Genomic DNA, 18,317 nt, shown 5'->3' with positions numbered 1-18,317 from the left:
TTAGTGAATGTCACCTCCATATCCTCGTATGACTCAGAAACTACAAAGCCAGTCCTTCTCTTGTCTAATCCCTAATATCTAACTAACCACCAGGTCTTACCGATCTTTTCTTTTTAATACCTTCTCTATCTACCACCTCCTCTCTAATTTCCCTATTGCTGATATAATACGGGCACTTGTTTCTTGCCAAAATTATTTCAAGAATTTCTATATAATTTCTTTGCTTCCAATCTGTACCATCTTCAATTCTCCACACTGCTTTTGGACAGTTTTCTAAAATGCAAATATGATCATGTAACTCCCAGAATTAAAATCCTTCAGTAACACCCACAGATTTCCTGAGGAAGCTCAAATTCCTGAGCTTGGCACACAGGCCCTTTGTGATGAGGCTCCTCCTACCCCTTAAGCCTCCTAACTTGTTTGGATCCCCAGAGCCTTTCAGTGCAACTGTTGAGAAGGATCCACAGTTGATCAAACATGTCAAAACCTCTTCCCCTTCATCCACGTTTCCTGTTTCTTGAATGCCTCCTGGACAGGGTTACATACTGTTCCCTCAAATTCAGGCCCATCCAGAACCTGTGAGTGTGTGACCTTACCTGCAAATAGGGTCTTTGTAGACATAATCAAGTGAAGATGAGGTCACAGTGGGTTAGGGTAGGCCCTAAATTCACTACGACTGGTGTTATAAGCAGAGGGAAATTTGGACATAGATACAGCATAGTGGAAAAGATCCTGTTTGGATAGAAGCAGAGACTGAAGCGGTGCATCAACAAACCAACCAACACTGGGTTGTTGGCAACCATCCAACCCTAGGAGAAGGACATGAACCAGATTCTCCCCAGAGCCACTGAAAGGAACCAGCCCTGCCAACAACTTGATCTTGGACTTCCAGCCTACAGGGCAATGAGGAAATAAATTACTGTTGTATTAATCCACCTAGTTTGTGGTATTTTCTTAGGGAAGATCTAGAAAACTAAACTTCCTCTCTTTATTCCCTTGCTAACCTCAGTTTAGCTCAGCATCTCCTCTCCTGGGGACTTTCCATGTGCTTTCCCACCCCCACGCCTGCCCCAACCCCTGATTCAGATGCCACTATATGTACACATATCTCTATCACAACGCATTGTTGTGCTGTCACCATTGGATTTTTCTCTGTTAGATGGTGAGCTCCAAGTGAGTAGATAGGCCACCTACCTGGAAGCCCCAATATCCTGTGCGAGAACAGCAAGGAAAAAGAAAGAAGGCATATTTGGTAAATGTTAACATGCCTCAAAAAAATTGTGATTTTTATTTGCTTCAAATGAATATTGCAAATCATCAAGTAGAGTGGATATAAGTTAATAGGAAAAATAAGCTCTCACATTAGACCAATAATGTGCAATGCATTGCCAACAAAATTAGTTTAACATGAAAGAGGAGTGGTTTATATTACTGAAGTTCATTTATTCTCTAGCAATGATGAAAATTGTACTCATGCTCTTTCAAATCATGACTTGTTTGCTTTGCATTTTTTTTACTGCTTTGGCTAGCATTTTATAACAAAAGTAAATATTATATGTAACCCGAAGTAATAAAATACACTTTGTAAACAACATCATAAATGGAAGTCAGAGAAGTGTACATCAAGTCTTGTTAGCCTGACCATTGAACTGTTGTGCCTTCTTGCTTGCTTTAGTGGTCTGCGTCCTCTACTGGGGTACACCCACAGGTATATGAGAGTTTATTACGAAAGGATCAATCCTAAGTGTGTGGAATGGTAGCCTGAGAAGTCACTTGTCAGAAGTATCAGCACTTCACTCACTGAAAATGATCTCCTCATGGCCTGAAGTGGCTTACTGGGCTATTGCCACGTTATTATCATGGGAATTATGGATCAGTCTCAGAGTTTACATTAAAGACCTCACAAACCTTTGGCAATTCACCTGATAAAGATATAACAAGCGGGACTTGTCTACTTTTAAGAATTCATTAATCTGATTATTTGCCACAGACGCAATTATATGACCCTCAGAAGATAATGGAGGATTTTTTTCTAATAATGATAAGAACATCACCCGCATATGTTCAGGCCTAAGAAGGCCACTTGTAATTAATCAACAAAACTAGCTAAGGACTTTAGTGTTTTGTTTATAAAACCTCATGCTTAAATAAAGGCTATGAGATGAGATTAAAACAGGGCTTTCGCAGTAATTATTTTTCTTATTCACTCAACTCTTAGGCAGCTAAACAAAGGGCCTGACATACCACACACGAAACATATTACTTACTTTTGGTTATCCCAAGTTGTTAAACATATACTAGTGCCAAGCTTATAGTAGTTTCTAGAGAGCCATAAAGGTAAGCACATCTCAATTCCTGCCATCAGTCATTGGCATCTTTTGGGGAGAAAGACAGTTTCAGTGCCAGAGATTTCAACAGTAACACAGGAGAACGACTCATTCCAGTTTGTGTAGCCTGGGAAGCCTTCCTGCCGAACTAGTGGAGATCTAGTACAACACCAGGAAGGAAAATGAATCAGAAACAGTGTGTAAGTAATCACACAGGTCATGGTACGTACATGGTGCGCTTTGGGAACAGCTCCAAGTTTAATGAGGAGTGATGGAAAAGGAGAGATAGTAAAGCATTAGGCCTGAAAGGTGGAAATAATGTTATTTATATGTAACTATATGTGTGACATTCTAACTTGTATATTAACTCATTAATTCATTCATCAGACATTTATTGAATAGTTTCTATGTCTGAGACACTGAAAATATCATGGTGAGTATATCAGCCTCCAGCTTCAGGAAATTTCTATCTCGGGAGTGAAACAGAATCGTAAAAGAATTATTAGAATACAAGGTAGTGAGTCCTCTGAGAGAGTGAGGTGCAAAGCATTATGAGAGCATTGGTGCGTCTAAGGGGCCCACCCAGGGGCTCTGAGTGGAAGTGACAGCAAAGCTGCCTTTGATGGATGTGTTCATAGAGTACCACCTAAGTCCATGAGGTAAGAGACCCTGCCCCTTGAGGAGGGTTCTGGAAAGTTTTGCAGAGCAGGATAACTTCTGAGCTGAGACCTGAAGGATGAAGAGTTAGTCATGGAGGATGAGACCATTCAGGACAAGGGAAACAATGAGCAAAGGCAGGACACTGAAAACAACACATTCGAGAACTACTAGCCATTCAGAAGGACTATGTGCCTTACCTTCTAGACACATTTCTTTGTGTGATACACTATTAGCATGGTGATAGGTGTGTGCATTCTGGGATCAGATTTGCACTCAGGTCAGCTTGTCACTTAGAGCTGTGTGGCCTTGGGTAAATTGCTTAATTTCTCAATACAACACTCATAACACAGGTGAACATGGTGTCTGCCTCCACTGGTTGCCATGAGCTCTTGGAAGACAGCTTGGCACACTGAGTGAGCAGCAGCAGCACTGTTAGTGATAGTGGTGGTAGAATTACTTGGGCTTTCTTACTAATACAAACTCCCCACTCTATGTATCTTCTCCTCAAGTATACTGCCCCTTCCCTAGCTCCTTTTCCTCACTCATCCACTCCCTAATTACAGGATAAACAGAGGATCCTTGTCCATAACTTGACATTTTAATTCTGAAAATGTGTTGGAAATCTGAGGCTGTATTGCAAAAAAAATCTCAATTTTCTACTGTAATCTATCACTTCTTTTTACTTCTCACAGTTGTCCTTACTTATGTTTCTTACTATGTCTTTTCTTCATAATTATTCCTAAAAGAAATTGCTAACGATTCACCTATAATGTAAAGTGCAATTGACACTGATAGGGAAAAGGCATATAAAGTAAGTTGTATAATTAGGCTAAGAGAAATAAATCAGACAGAGAAAGACAAATGCCATATGATTTCACTTATATATGGAATGTAATAAAAATAAAAACAAAACTGAAACAAATTCATAGACAGAGATCAAACTGATGGTTGCCAGAGGGGAGAGGCATGGGGAATTGGGTGAAAAACATGAAGGGATTAAGAAAAAGGTTAAGGGGTTAGTTACAGAATAGTCACAATATATAAAGTACAGCATAGGGAACCGAGTCAGTAATATTATAACTGTGTGTAGTGCCAGGCGGGTGCTAGACTTACAGGGGGGGGTCACTTCCTAAATTACAGAAATGTCTAAGCATTATGATGTACAGCTGAAACTAAAGCAATATTGAATGTCAACTGTAACTGAAAAATTAAAAAAAGTAAATTAGTGTATCCAGGAAGAATGGTGGATGAACTGGTGCTTGGGAGGGAATCGCCATGAACAAGCAGCTTGTTAGAATGTCCAGTTTTTGCCTAAATCTATAATCTGCTGCTCCCACTGTTTATCCTCAGTGGAAAAAGAAGTAATACACTAATTTTTCACTTAATCGCTTTCTAGTGTGACTTCATCAATTGCTTAGAACCTCAGCTCTCTCCCTTTTTCTTTTGCAGAACACATCTTTTTTCTTAAATTTTTGACATTTTCTTTTCTGTAGAGGTTGTTCAATCACACTAATTTTTTTTCAGTAGAAGGAGTATGTTTTCCTTATGTATATATGAGATTTGTCCAGAAAAAGTCCAGCCATTGTTAATATAACAAGAGCAGTTTGCATGACATCCACGTAACCTGGCAGCCAAGGAGAGTGGACTGGAATGCACATGTGTGAACAATGATGACTTCACTGTACAAGTCAGTGGGGGTGGTAGACACTGTTGAATGAGCATGTGTACTGTGTGGCTGTTGCATTCAAAAGGACTGAGCAAGTTGAACAATGAAACTGCATCAAATTTTGTGTTAAGCTTCTGTGGATTCCTCTGTGGAAACTATTCAGATGATTCAGAAGGCTGCAGCTATGGGCAACTGGTGATTGGCAGCTTCATCATGCAGTGCACCTGCAGAGTTTTTAGTGAAATATCAAATCACTCAGATGACTCACCATCCCTACAGGCCAGATTTGGTGCTCTGCGACTTTTGGCCTTTCCCAAAACAAATCACTTTTGAAAGGGAAGAGATTTCAGACTGTTGATGAGACCACCTGATGGCAATTGGGAGAATTGTGTGAGGCCATTAGGTGCCTACTTTGAAGGGGACTGAAGCATCATTGCCCTATGAACAATGTTTCTTATATCTTCTTCAATAAATACCTCTATTTTTCATATTACGTGGCTGGATACATTCTGGACAGACCTTGTACATGTAGAAATTAAGAGGGCATGATACTTAAGTAGTTGCCATATTCTCTGAATGTTTTAACAAGAGCACTGAAAGGAAGTAGAAGTTGGAGGGAGCATTCATTTACAAACTATGAAAGTGTTCATTTCAAAAGCCCAGCTTGCTTCCACAGAACTATGGTTTTGCTGATCATCTTGTTAAGGTTGTACAGATGGGAGAATCAGGTGGGTAATGCTCATTGTAACCACTGTACAATGATGATCCCCCAAATCTTGAACTCAACTCTTTGATTTCCTTACTGCCTGAGCCTTGCATTAGAACAGCTCTGATGTTTCCCTTTCAGCCAAATTCCCCTTTCACAGGTGCTTTCCTATCTTGTCATCACCACATCAGATATACTTTCTTTTTATCCTAGGAGCCACCCTATATTCAAAAAGCTGATTAACAAATACTATAGTTCTTTTCCTTTTTCATGTTTTAAAAGTGAGACTCCATTTTCAATGTATTTCCATTTCCTATGTACATCTTGTTTTAAACATTAATTTCATATTTTTCTTTTATTCCTTGCCATTAGTTCCAGGAACTTCTCAACTTTTGGAATGATTAGAAAACAAAACTCTCAAAGAAGAAGAATCACCAAGTATGGGAGGGATGATAGTGTGGTTTCTCTCACATTAAATAAAATAAGTGCCTTAGACATAATACAGACACACGCATGCACAACTGTTCATCTCCCAAATGTTTGGAAGGTAGTACCACAAAAATACTTACAAAAAATTTTTTTAAAAATTTTTCTTTTCTTGTCTCAATTTCTTAATGGAAAATTGAACTAAATTAAAAAACACTTATTAAGGATTCCTATGCATTGGGCATTGTGCTAAGTTTTGTAAGGGCTATACAAAGGCATAGACAGATAAATAAAAGCTGGTTGATGCTCTCCAAAACTGAACACTTTAGGGAAGATACACCCCTACAAACAACTCTTGTGCAAGACATAAAAAGGAACGTGGTATGGGAGCTCAAGAGGGCAAATATTCAATTAATACTAGAGTGACCTTAAATGCTTTTTGGGGGTATTGGTAAAAGTTTTAAAAATATATACATATCATTTTATGACCATAAGCCATTGGCATTTTGGAGTTATAGGTTATTAGAGGTTAGTATATTGTGGTTAATACATCCAACGTGACCAAATTAGGCGGTGTACTATTTCCTAGCACGGAGTAAAGATTTGAGTTGGGTTTTAAAAGCTGAGCCTTTGGGGCAGAGGGGAGAGCCCAAGCAAAGACTCAAAGACAGGAAATTATTTAAAGGAAGAGAGCTGAGAGTGGGTGTGAATGGGGCATGGGTTGGGATATTCATTGGGAAACACGGCCCCATATATTATGAATAAATTTCAATGCCAGATGGAGAAATTGGGTTTTATTGCAGAAATTATTTCAGTCTTATATCCTGAAGTGACAAAAGAACGACTCTATTCATTGAAATGTGGAATGACAGAGAACAAATGTTTGTTTTGAAGTGATTTTGAATATTAAGGAACCCGTAACAAATTCTAAACTTAAGAAAGATTACTGGGTTGCTTCCATGATAATTTTGATTTTTATTGATCACTAAAAATATAGATAAAAATTCGCTCTGATTTCGATGTTGTCAGTAAGCTTATATCAAATGAGGAGAAAACACTATCAAAAAAAATTTTATCAGTTTCTTTGGGAGTTCCCACAATTTTCGATTGACCATTTACGCACACGGAATAACGCGCCATGAACTTTCAGAGCCACAAGGATTCTGAAAGGCCACGGAAACCGTGTCTCGCTCCAGACGGTTTCGCCAGAGCGCCTGCAGGTGATGTGAGCCTCTTCTGCTTTCTCACTGTTTCCTTAATTGCAAACATTTTCAAGGTGGCCGATTGGAGAAGATACATGAGGTGTCATCCTGGAAGGGAGGGTTTTTTTTTTCCCTCTCTCTTTGAGAAGCAAACTGGCTGTTCTACAAATCAAAGCAGAGATGCTCAGCCTCTTAGACAAAAAAAAATTAAATAACATGACAAATAGATTTGATGATTGTCCCATGCTGTCACTTAGTCATAAGATATTGAAAAAGTGTGCATAAAAGAAATTAAAATTCTTTTAATTTTTTTCTCTTAACTAATGATTTTCTGGGTCAACTAAGCTTTCATTGCCACCTTCAGGACTGAAATTCCATGAGAATGGCACATTCCACATTAGGGCGGAGGGAAGCAGATGACAAGTTCTTTCCCTGCGTACCTCCCTACGGTCAACTTTGGCCTAGATGGGAGAAATTTGTTTTTCCTTGCAGGGAACCCTCATGAGAGTTCCTGAAAAATAATAGCTCCTGTCAGAACAGTATGGAGATCTTCTAAAACTGGGGTGGAAATACATTTTACCCTTTAAAGGTCAGGAGACGTTATGCAGCAAATTTAGCCATGATTTATCTTTTAAAAAGGCAACATCACATGCATACAAAACTTACCAGGTCTGGCTTACACTTATAAAAATTCCTGCAGGATATTTAAAATAAGAATTAACTTCCAATAACAATATTAATAATGGCTCTCATTTTTAACCTCCTATGTACAAAATAGTGCACTAAGTGCTGTCTCTTATTTACTTTCCACAACAAGCCAGCAAGGACATATAATTTTCTCAATTTTAAAACAAGGGAACTGAATTTTATTCCTCGCCCAGCTTGAATGCCTGGCATTGTTTTCCGCATTGATCCTCTCTCCTCTCCTGTTGATTTTTCTTTCTGTTTTTCAAGGTCCTTTTGTAGCCTTAGATCAAGCTTATTTCTTTTCTGACCCCTACATATTGCTTTTACCAGGAATTCTCCTCTTTGGTCCTCTCCTTTCGCATCCTTGCCATCTTTCTCACACTCAGTCTGTGGAATGCTGCTGATCTAACAGCTGCAATTCCAGCCTCGCCTTCCCCCACGTGCCTGTCCTCCTCCATGTTGTAACTGCAGGCCATGCCAAACTCACTGTCCAACCCAGGTTTCGACCTCATTCTGCCAAAAGGAACTCTGTCTACTGAAATCTCCATTTCTCTCTCTCTTTTTTTTTTTAAACAGATATCTTTTTTTTTAAAGATTTTATTTATTTATTTTTCGAGAGGGAAGGGAGGGAGGGAGGGGGAGAGAGAGACAGACAGACAGACATCAATGTGTGGTTGCTGGGGGTTATGGCCCGCAACCCAGGAATGTACCCTGGCTGGGAATCGAACCTGGGACACTGTGGTTCCCAGTCCACGCTCAATCCACTGAGCTACGCCAGCCAGGGCGAAATCTCCATTTCTCTTGATGGCACCTACATTCTTCCAGTCAAGTCTGACTGAAAATTCTGGACTCATTTTGACAGCTTTGGCTCCCTTGCCCTTATAATGGAGCGGTCACCAGTTCCTGCCACATCTCTGCCAGAAATATTTACAACTTTCTTTCCAATAGCTGGGACTCAAATAATAATATCTCTTACATTTATACAGCTCTCCAAAACATACAAAGCTCCCACAAATATTAACTGTTATAATTTCCACATTAACCTCGTAGATACAAAGACTGAAGCTTCAGAAACTTAAGTGATGTATCCCACAGTTTGGAAGCAGAATTAGGACTCGGTCCTAGGACTTCTGGCTCCTGTTTTCCAGGAGCAGAATTCCAACAACGCCTTCTCCAAGCCACGTGTAAACTGGCACAGTGCTTCAGGCGCGGTCTGTCTACTGTGCTCTAATACTACTTATAAAGTCACTAATAGTCACTTTCTCATAATCACTGTCAAATTGACATGTTTTAAAACACAGATCTGATCACATCACTGTCAGCTCAAAATCCTTCAGTGGCTTCCTTCCTATAATGAAAATGTTCAGATTGCTTAACCTGGCACTGAAGACCCCTTTCAGTTGAATTTCAACAACTTTGGAACATTGCTTCCCACAACACCCCCACACTCCAGCTAAAGTGCACTGTCCGAGGTTGTTTCTTGAACATTTGCTCAGGCCATGGGCCCTGGAATGTGTTTTCTGCCTTTGAAATGCCATCTGTCTTATCTTCCTTTCATTAATTCCAAAACATTAATGTATCAACAGTGTGATGGGAACTGTGCTAGAGCTGGGGAAAATTAGTAAGATAGAAAAGACCCATTTCTCAAAGAGCTCAGAATCTACTGGAATCTTAAAGGTCAGTACAAATGCCACACTCTGCAAAATAAGCCTTTCCTGGTACTCCTTGTAGAAAGTGATGACCTCTCTCTCAACAGTCACAGCACAGTGAGAAACTGCTATTGTAGGCTGTATCATAACCTGATTGGATTGCAGTTATTGAATCATGTCTTATCTCTCACCCTAGGTTGTAAGCTTCGTTTTTGATAGAGCCTCTATCTCAATATTTAGCCCTCATGGTGCATAGTACTTTACTTCTCATATAATGAAACCTCAGTAAATAATATTGAAATAAACAATTTCTCTTAGAGTCTGTGAATATGAGATTGGAGAGAGAGAGAGAGAGAGAGAGAGAGAGAGAGAGAGAGAGAGAGAGAGAGGGGGAGAGAGACATGGCCCCTTCACACACAGACAGTGGAGGGCACGAACTACTCACACACCCGCCAGATGGTTAATGTAACATTATTTTAGGCAACAGAACTGTCAGCTGATGTCCAGGGTCCCCTGATACTTGTCTTCACCCATTTAAGGAAAGTTTTGAGTTTGAAACTAACCCGAGATCTCTGGACATCAGAGCACAAATCTGTTCAGTCTGCACATTTTTTTCTGTGTCAATAAACAGGGAATAGACTTAACATCTCCACATGCCCTGCTTTTCTGACCCCAGAACCAGGAGAACGCTAAACTCTGGACTGTGAGTCTAGGCTAGGCTGAATACTTTTTTTAAAATTAAGAAAATTTATGTACAGTTATATTTACTCTTTTTGATATGTAGTTGTATGAGTTTTGCAAACACACAGCTGTATAACTACAATCAAGATACAGAACAATCCCATCACCCTCCTAAACAAATTCCATTTGACCACTCTTTTACAGTCACTCCCTCCCCCACTCTTAACCAATCATCCAGTTTTCACCCCTAGTTTTGCTTTTTCCAGAATGTCATATAAATATAAAAGTACATAGTTGTTTCAGCCTGGCTTCTTTATTTAGTATAATGTATTTGAGATTCATCTATGTTATATGTATCAATAGTTTATTCATTTTTATTGCTGGGTAGTATTCCATGCACAAATGTGCCATTGTTTATCCGTTCCCTTGTTGAGGAACATCTGGAGTATTTCTTGTTTTTGGCAATTATGAATAAAGCTGCTATACACAAGTTTTGTGTTACCATGCCACTACACATAGGTTTCTGTGTTTCCATAGGTTTCTATTTTACTTAGGCAAGTAGGAGTGGAATTACCAGGACGTATGGTAAGTGAATTTTTAACTTCATAAGATATGACCAAAATATTTTCCACAATGGCCGTTCCAGTTTGTATCCCCACTAATAACATCAGAGAGCTCCAGTTGCATCACATCCTTGTCAACACTTGGTATTGTCAAGGATTTTAAAAACTTTTTCTTATTTACTTTGTCTTTGACATTCTAGATGTATAGTGTGGGGCAGAATTTTGAAATTTCATCTTTTTAAACCATAATATTTCCATTTCCTTATTAAACCCACACTTGATGCTTCCTCCTCCCCTTTATTCACTTGGATTTCTGTATTATCTTCCCCAGTAGTTTGTGGAGTCATCCATGATGAGGAAAAAACCTTGGGCATCTTTGTGTCTGTGGTGCACTGCCCTCCCACACGAAGTGAAGAAATTTGCAACAGCAGGCAAATAGTGCCTGCTATGTAAATAAATACATCTGCAAAATCACATTAGATCAACACACAGTGACACTAATGCCCCAAAATGTAATATAGTATCACCTAATTTTATCAATTGTTGTACACCAAAGGAATTTTAATAAAATTATGTCCTTTCCTCCTTTTCAGGGACATTTCCATTTTTATATGCTTTTGTGGCTATATATCTGAATTGTAGATTTTGGTATCTTGATTTACCAAGGAGTAAATTATAAAATATGGTTTGGATGCTGAAATATTTGAGTAACAGGTTTCTCGTGCTTATATGAAAAATAAGATTTTTCTTATAAATACTTAAGAGATTATAACACATTTTATAAATTAAGTCACTAACATATTTTCATTAAGCCATAATTGACATATAAAATTATATTAGTTTCAGGTGTACAACATAATGACTTGGTAGTTATAATATACTGCAAAGTGGTCACAGCGGTAAGTCCAGTCGACATCTGTCACCACACATAGTTAGAAACTTTTCTGCATATGATGAGAACTTTTAAGATGTACATTTCAGCAACTTTCAAATATGCAATAAAGTATTATTAACTATAGTCACCATGCTGCACATTGCATTTCCAGGACTTATTTGTTTTATATCTGGAAGTGTGCACCTTCCTTTAGATCTCCTTCACCCATTCTGCACCCTGACCCCTCTGGTAACCACCAATCTGGTTCTGTGTCTCTATGAACTCTTTTTTGTTTTTTAAGATTTCACACATAAGTGAGGTTGTGAAATATTTGTCTTTCTTATTGACTTATTTCACTTGGCACAATGTCCTCATGGTCCACCCCTGTTTTTACAAATGACAAGACTTCCTTCTTTTTTGTGGCTGAATAATATTCTATATTTTCTTTATTCATTCAATACATTGATGGACAATTAGGATACTTGTAAATAATGCTGTAGTGAACATAGGAATGCATGTATCTTTTTGAGTGAGTATTTTTGTCTCCAGAAGTGGAATTACTCAATCATACAGTAGTTCAATTTGAAAGTTTTTGAGGAACGTCCATGCTTTTTCCACAGTAGGTGAGTGATTTATATTTCTACCAACAGTGCACCAGGGTTCCCTTTTCTTCCCATCCCTGCCAACACTTGTTCCTTCATTTTTTGATAACAGCCATTCTAACAGATATGAGGTAGGTAATATCTCATTGTGGTTTTGATTAGCGTTTGCCTTATGACTAGTGAAACTGAGTACTATTGGTCACCTGTATGTCCTTATGGTAAAAATGCAAAAATGTCTATTCAGTACTTCTGACCATTTTGTAATCAGTTTGTTTGTTTGTTTGCCCCTTACTGGCATTTCAATGTGTTTTTTTAGGTAAGAGAGGAAACAGTTGGAATTATGGAGGAGGAACCCTCCTGTAAACATCATTTACCAGGTGAGCTGGGTCAAAAAAGAGGTTGAGAGTCACTGATAAGGAGTCAAAGAATCTTGACAACAGAATGAGTCTTGGAAATTTTGTTGGTCAACCTCCCAGTCCCTGCAGGACTTCTGCTTATAACAGCTGGAGGAATAGTTCCGCCAGTGGGAGCTCCCCAGTTCATACAGTACCACTGCATACATCCTTATATACAAAGGAGTCTCAAAACAAAAGAATAAATGAATGAATAAATAAATAAATGAAACACTAGGAAGGCAGCTTCTTTCTAACTGAGCTTTTGCTTTTCTCTAACATTAGGTTATATGAATCTTCTGTAGCACCTACGGAAATCTAAAAATGGAATTTGGAATCTATTGTGGCAAAAAATATGTTCATCGTTACATCACCCAGCCATGTGCCTAGTTAATCTCATTAACTTTTATATTGCAAGATGATATATATTTTGAAGAGATGAACTTGGTGGTTAAATGACATGAATCTTGGAGTGTTTTAAAATAGATGTTCCTTTTGAAACTTTAGTTTTTGAATTAAAGTAAACCAACGAGTTAAAGTTGTATACAGGAAAAAAATCTGTATAAATTCATAGAAGAAAATGCCTTAAACATGATCAATAGGCAGACTGGATTCTGAGTCCAGCAGCAGAAGGGAATCTTGCGCATTCTGAAACAAGAGACTTTCTGACCTTAGGCATTTCTCTTTCTATTGGTTAGTTTCTGTGGTGAGTTTGTACTGTGCCAACCTAGCTCAGGTGGAAATCCATTCCCAGAATTTCCTTCCCTAGACGGTTCTTTATTATAGTTGACTACAAGGGAACTTTATGTGAGGTTTGGAAGGCGGAAGGAGCAGCAGTGTTATTAGACTCAGAGGGGCAGTGCAGTGCAGCACAACAGGTGCTGTGTGCTGACCTCTCAGCTCACCTTGGTGACGTCAGATGGCAGTCAGGCTATGGTCCTTCGTCTCCCACCAGATCCCCATTGCCAGCTTCTGGGCCAGTGCATGAACAGCTGTCCAGTGAGCAGTGCCAGTTCCTTCTACGGTTCTCCCAGGTCACTGGGGTTGGAGGAGGTAGGAGTTCAACACAGGTTCTGGTCTGTCTTACAGTTTCCGGTCTGACCCAGCTCAGCTCCACTTCACATCCAGCTTTTCTTCCCAATTCGAGGCTCTGCTAACCTATGATGATTTCAGGCCCAATGTCAGATGCAAAAGCTACTGCTTCCCACAGACTTCTTCAGGAACTCCCATAATTTTGTGAGGTTTAAAACTTGTAATAAGTCATCATAGTGGTTTTATTTTCCAAATTGATATGGCTTGCATTAACTTTTCTGTATTCAGAATATGTACTTGGTTACAAATATTGTTTTTGTGTCTGGCTTCCTTTTAAAAAACATATGATAGCATCAAATGCAATAGCAGTGATCTATTAAGCCTATGTCATTTTATTTTACCTTGTTGTTCAGAAAGGGACTTGGAATATGCTCCTTTGCCCAATTTTCCTCAAAACTACTGGGCTGTGGAATTGGGAGTTTGGTCTACAATAAAAGAACAGAGAAACACTAACAAACTAATTTGAACTTTGGTACAATTATTAGGGTTATAAACTACCTGAGCTAATGAGCTGTTTCTTCAAAATATGTTTTAATGCGACACTTGGAAAGTGATATCTGCTCATGGAAAAACAGAGACATGAATAATTTGAAAACAATTTCAGTGAACCAACTTTCATCACAATGGCTGTGCATTGCAAGTAGGTAAATACTGCCACAAGTGCTTACACTCTTCAATGTTTTTTAATATTAAGATTTTATGGTCTTTAAAGGGAAGGATGTATCTTTTCATCTCTGCACCCTCCCACAGTGGCACACGGCTAAGTCCTCCTTAAACATCAGTTGAACTAAGTAAAGAACAAATTTCTGCTTCCTGTTTTTTACAAAAAAGAAAAGAGCAGCAGTGTATGAGCAAACAACCACAACCAATCATATCCTCTGATGCTTTTCTCACTATTATATGGAAACTCCAGCAGGAAACCACAGCTATCTCCTTTTTATCAGTATAGAAAAATCTTATGAATTGCCGGCAAGCATAGAACACACTATTGACCTTATATAGATGCTTATGACAATTTATATTCACTGCAGTCAGGTGTTTTACAAAATTTTTAGCAGTGTTCTTCAAGGACAAATTCCCAAGAAAAATTAGTCATAATAGTAGTTACACCTTAACCACTTGGAGGTAAATTATACAAAAAAATAATAAATGCCATTGAAATGTAATTCCTCCCTCAATGCAATTTGTTTTAAAAACCTGTTAAGTGTCAAAAGTCTCCATTTGACTCAGACCTGTTCAAATTTGTAAATGACTACAGATGTATTGCCTTCCACTTAAAAATCATGAAAGTACTATTTTTTCCTTTTGTATTCAAAAAGGTCCAAGAATGAGACCTTTCTAGCTATGAAACATAGAAACTCCTTTGTCCATTCTCATGTATAATCCCCATTCAGGGTTTGCACAACACGTGTTTTAAATTTGTAATATGAGCCTTGAGTGTGTTTTTATCAATGAAGGGACTTTCCATTGAAGATCTCTTAGTCATTCAGGAAGCACAAAGAAAAGATTATGGCAGAAGTCCAGGGCTTTCAAAGGCTTGAACTTCAATGGGAATCAAAGACATGTATAGTCACTTAACACAGAAGTCAGGGGTATAGAACTCAACTCTTTCCTGCATGCCCACATGACCGAGTATATAAATTCACCACAGGATGTTTATTTCATGAGCACATGTGTAAATGAATGTATGCAGAAATGCTTGGCAGTGTTGAAGAGGGGCAGATAAGAAGGGTATCTCTAAGTTCAAGGAAATACTGAAGAGACCTACAATTCAGAAAACAAGTGTAAGACAGAAGAAAAAATGCAAGACTTAAAAAAAGTGAGCATTAGAGCTAGAATTGATCTCAGGGATTTTTGGACTAACCTTCTCATTTCTAGAGAACCTGAGGTGCTTGGGGCAATGACATAATTTCATGTGCCACTTTCACAGATTGTGACATTTGTGTACCTCTTTCATGATTTTTGCCTTATGTGCTTCTTATCTAAATGATTTTTACTGAATGTTTTTCATTCATTTGATTGTAACTGGTGCACTAGTTGAAACTATTAGCCTAGTCTTAAAAAGTGGTATTTGTAAAATCAGGCTTGATGTGCCAGTAATATATTTTTCATAAAGAATGTTTTAGCCCTGGCTGGCGTAGCTCAGTGGATTGAGCGTGGACTGGGAACCAAAGTGTCCCAGGTTCGATTCCCAGCCAGGGTACATTTCTGGGTTGCAGGCCACAACCCCCAGCAACCGCACATTGATGTTTCTCCCTCTCTCTCTCTCTCTCTCTCTCCCCCTTCCCTCCCTAAAAATAAATAAATAAAATCTTTAAAAAAAAAGAATGTTTTAAAAATATATTTTAAAATTTACTTGTAATGTTATATTAAAATGAAGTCATAAGTATTAAAATAAAAAGTAAATCTTTATACTAAGATCACCTCACAGATCATGGAGGAAAATCCCCTGTAGTTCTGAAAAGCAGTGCATTCGACTGTGCCGACTCCGGCACATAGAATTCCCATCTTGAAAAAGACAAAGAGGTAGAGATGCACCAGGCTGATGACAGGAGTCCAGTAATATGACTATAATGCCCATAGGTGACTTCTGTCAATTTTTTTGACTAGAATAAAATCCATTGCTTATAAAGGAACTAAAAAAGAAGTCAAGGCAGAAGTCATGGCTTTAAAAACAATTAGTGGATTTTCATTTGCAAAATGGACAGAGATATGTATATTCATCCTCCTGTCAAGTACTAAGTGTTATTAGAAATATAATTTTAAAAAGGAATGTGATTCAAATGGGCCTCCTGTTCACAGATTACCTTTTTTTAGCCTTCAATCTGTAACTAAGACACCGAGTTACAAGCTATAATAAGGAATTGCTCAACTTTCATAAGTAAATGAATGTCAATGATTAAAACACCAATCACGGAAACAGTAGTTCTATAAATAGTTTCTAAGTCCAAAGTCCACAGGGAGGGCTAACCACAGGCACATGCCTGGCTTTTCTTGTTGTGTGTGTGTCCGTGTGTGTATGTACACTTAACTTTGCAATATGCATTTGGTTTTTCTTTTGAGAAAGAAATATTTTTTTTTTGCTGAATATATGTGTCATCTGGGAATTCTGATAAAAACTTTTGTTTTCCTATTGTACTGCCTGTATAATGATTTATACAGTTTTAACCTAAATTGTCCTTGAACTCAAGTTGCTTGTTTAAAAAATGACTTACCACTGAATTAGAAGGTTTCACATTTGGTTTTTAAGCAATACAATATAAAATCCAAGATAAGAGAAATCGGTTTGTAAAATGCTGCCTATTCCTCCTATTTTGACACAGTGTTCATACTGTTAATATGCATATTAATAACATTGTAATACAGTACAACGGGGAAGCACGTAGCCTTTGAGGTTGGCCAATTGCAAATTACACACAGCTCAGATGATTACTATCTTTGGGACCTGGGGCAAGTTATTTAATATGTTTCCTGATCTCTAATACAGGAAATGTAATAGCACAAACTGCATAGATTTGTTTATAGGGACACGGTTTTAATAGGATGCCATTAATAGGGAAGTCTAAAGAATGAAGTCTTGAAAGAGGAGCTCATTAACTCTACAGATCCATACAGATCCATTACCCATTTCCTTACTGTGGAAAGGAGATGGGTGAAGAAAAATGCATTTGAGTTCTTTTATGCTCTAGAACCAAGATGGTGAAGTGCCCTGATTGGCTGCTTTAGTCCCTTTTTCCACCTTTAATCCACTTTACTTCCTCTTCCTCCTGTGTTTGGTTGGTCATTTGTTCTTTTCTACTCATCACCATTAGTTTTCTAACTTAGGTACCTTTGACTTCTCTCATTTTCCCTGTGCTACCAACTTCTGGGCAGCAAGGGAAGGAAGTTCACCTCTCAGCTGCAACAAATACACAGAGATGCAATCATTCACCAGGCATTCTAGACACATCAACTATGACCTGAACTTTCAGGGTCCTAACCCTGGAGGCGAAGACCAGGAAAGAGTGATGAGAACCACCTTAGAAAAGATAGCATGAGGACATTGGGTATTTCACAGAGCAGCTATGAAAACAGCTGGGTATTTTCAGTACTTCCAAATGGGCACATTACTCAATAATGATCTGATCCAAGATTATCTCTCAAGGGTAAAGGTGATCCCTGAGAATCTAGGCAATAATCTAAAAGTAGCCTTTCAGCCATCTTAAAACACATTAGTGTATCACAAACCATTTATGAGCAATGATAAAGTGACAAATGATTTATTAAAAGACTAATTTAGAGCAGTTTTCTCTGTCAGTCATGCCAATCTTGATAATAAAGTAATTTTTATAATAATGTTACCCTCATTCATTTCACTTGCATTTGTAGGTGTTTTCTTGAATAAAAAAAGGGTGAGGGAGGTTAAGTTACACTGTGGTTGTGGTATACACCTGGGAAGGAAATTTCCTAGGGTATATACAATAGCTACCAGCAGAAATTTAGAAGATTTCCTAATCTTAACTCTGCTTCATCTTGGTCACTTTTGCTACCCTCTGTTTTTTTAGTTGTTTTAGGCAGAATACAGTAGAAAACACACGTGTCCATGTTTTTATTTTCAATGACAGCAAGGAAGTATAGTGTGGGAAAGACTCCTCCAATTTTTAAGTTGACCTGGCTGGGAAGAGAGGAACTCAGGTGTGGTGAACAGGTGGTTAAGCTGCAAAGAGAAACAGAAATTAAGTTCAATTGGTAGAGGCTACAGGAAGGAAGAGAGAGGTACAGGGGGTGCCTGGTTGGGACAGAGAAAGGAG

The 18,317-nt window shown here is 38.3% G+C and overlaps 1 protein-coding gene across 2 annotated transcripts in view; it reads right to left on the bottom strand.

Annotated features, from left to right (window-relative positions):
* Positions 1-18,317, bottom strand: part of GPRIN3 (GPRIN family member 3) — a 67,790-nt gene that overhangs the window by 39,890 nt on the left and 9,583 nt on the right. The window contains exon 2 of one of the 2 annotated variants that reach the window (XM_036026518.1): positions 13,341-13,593. The exons of the other annotated variant lie outside the window; for it this stretch is intronic. The gene's annotated coding sequence lies outside the window, so the exon portion shown is untranslated. The remainder of the gene's footprint in view (positions 1-13,340; positions 13,594-18,317) is intronic. 2 annotated transcript variants of the gene reach the window in all.

This window comes from Phyllostomus discolor, chromosome 1 (genome assembly GCF_004126475.2).
Source record: "Phyllostomus discolor isolate MPI-MPIP mPhyDis1 chromosome 1, mPhyDis1.pri.v3, whole genome shotgun sequence".
NCBI classification, from domain to species: domain Eukaryota; kingdom Metazoa; phylum Chordata; class Mammalia; order Chiroptera; family Phyllostomidae; genus Phyllostomus; species Phyllostomus discolor.
This window is presented reverse-complemented; position numbering and strand designations above follow the sequence as displayed.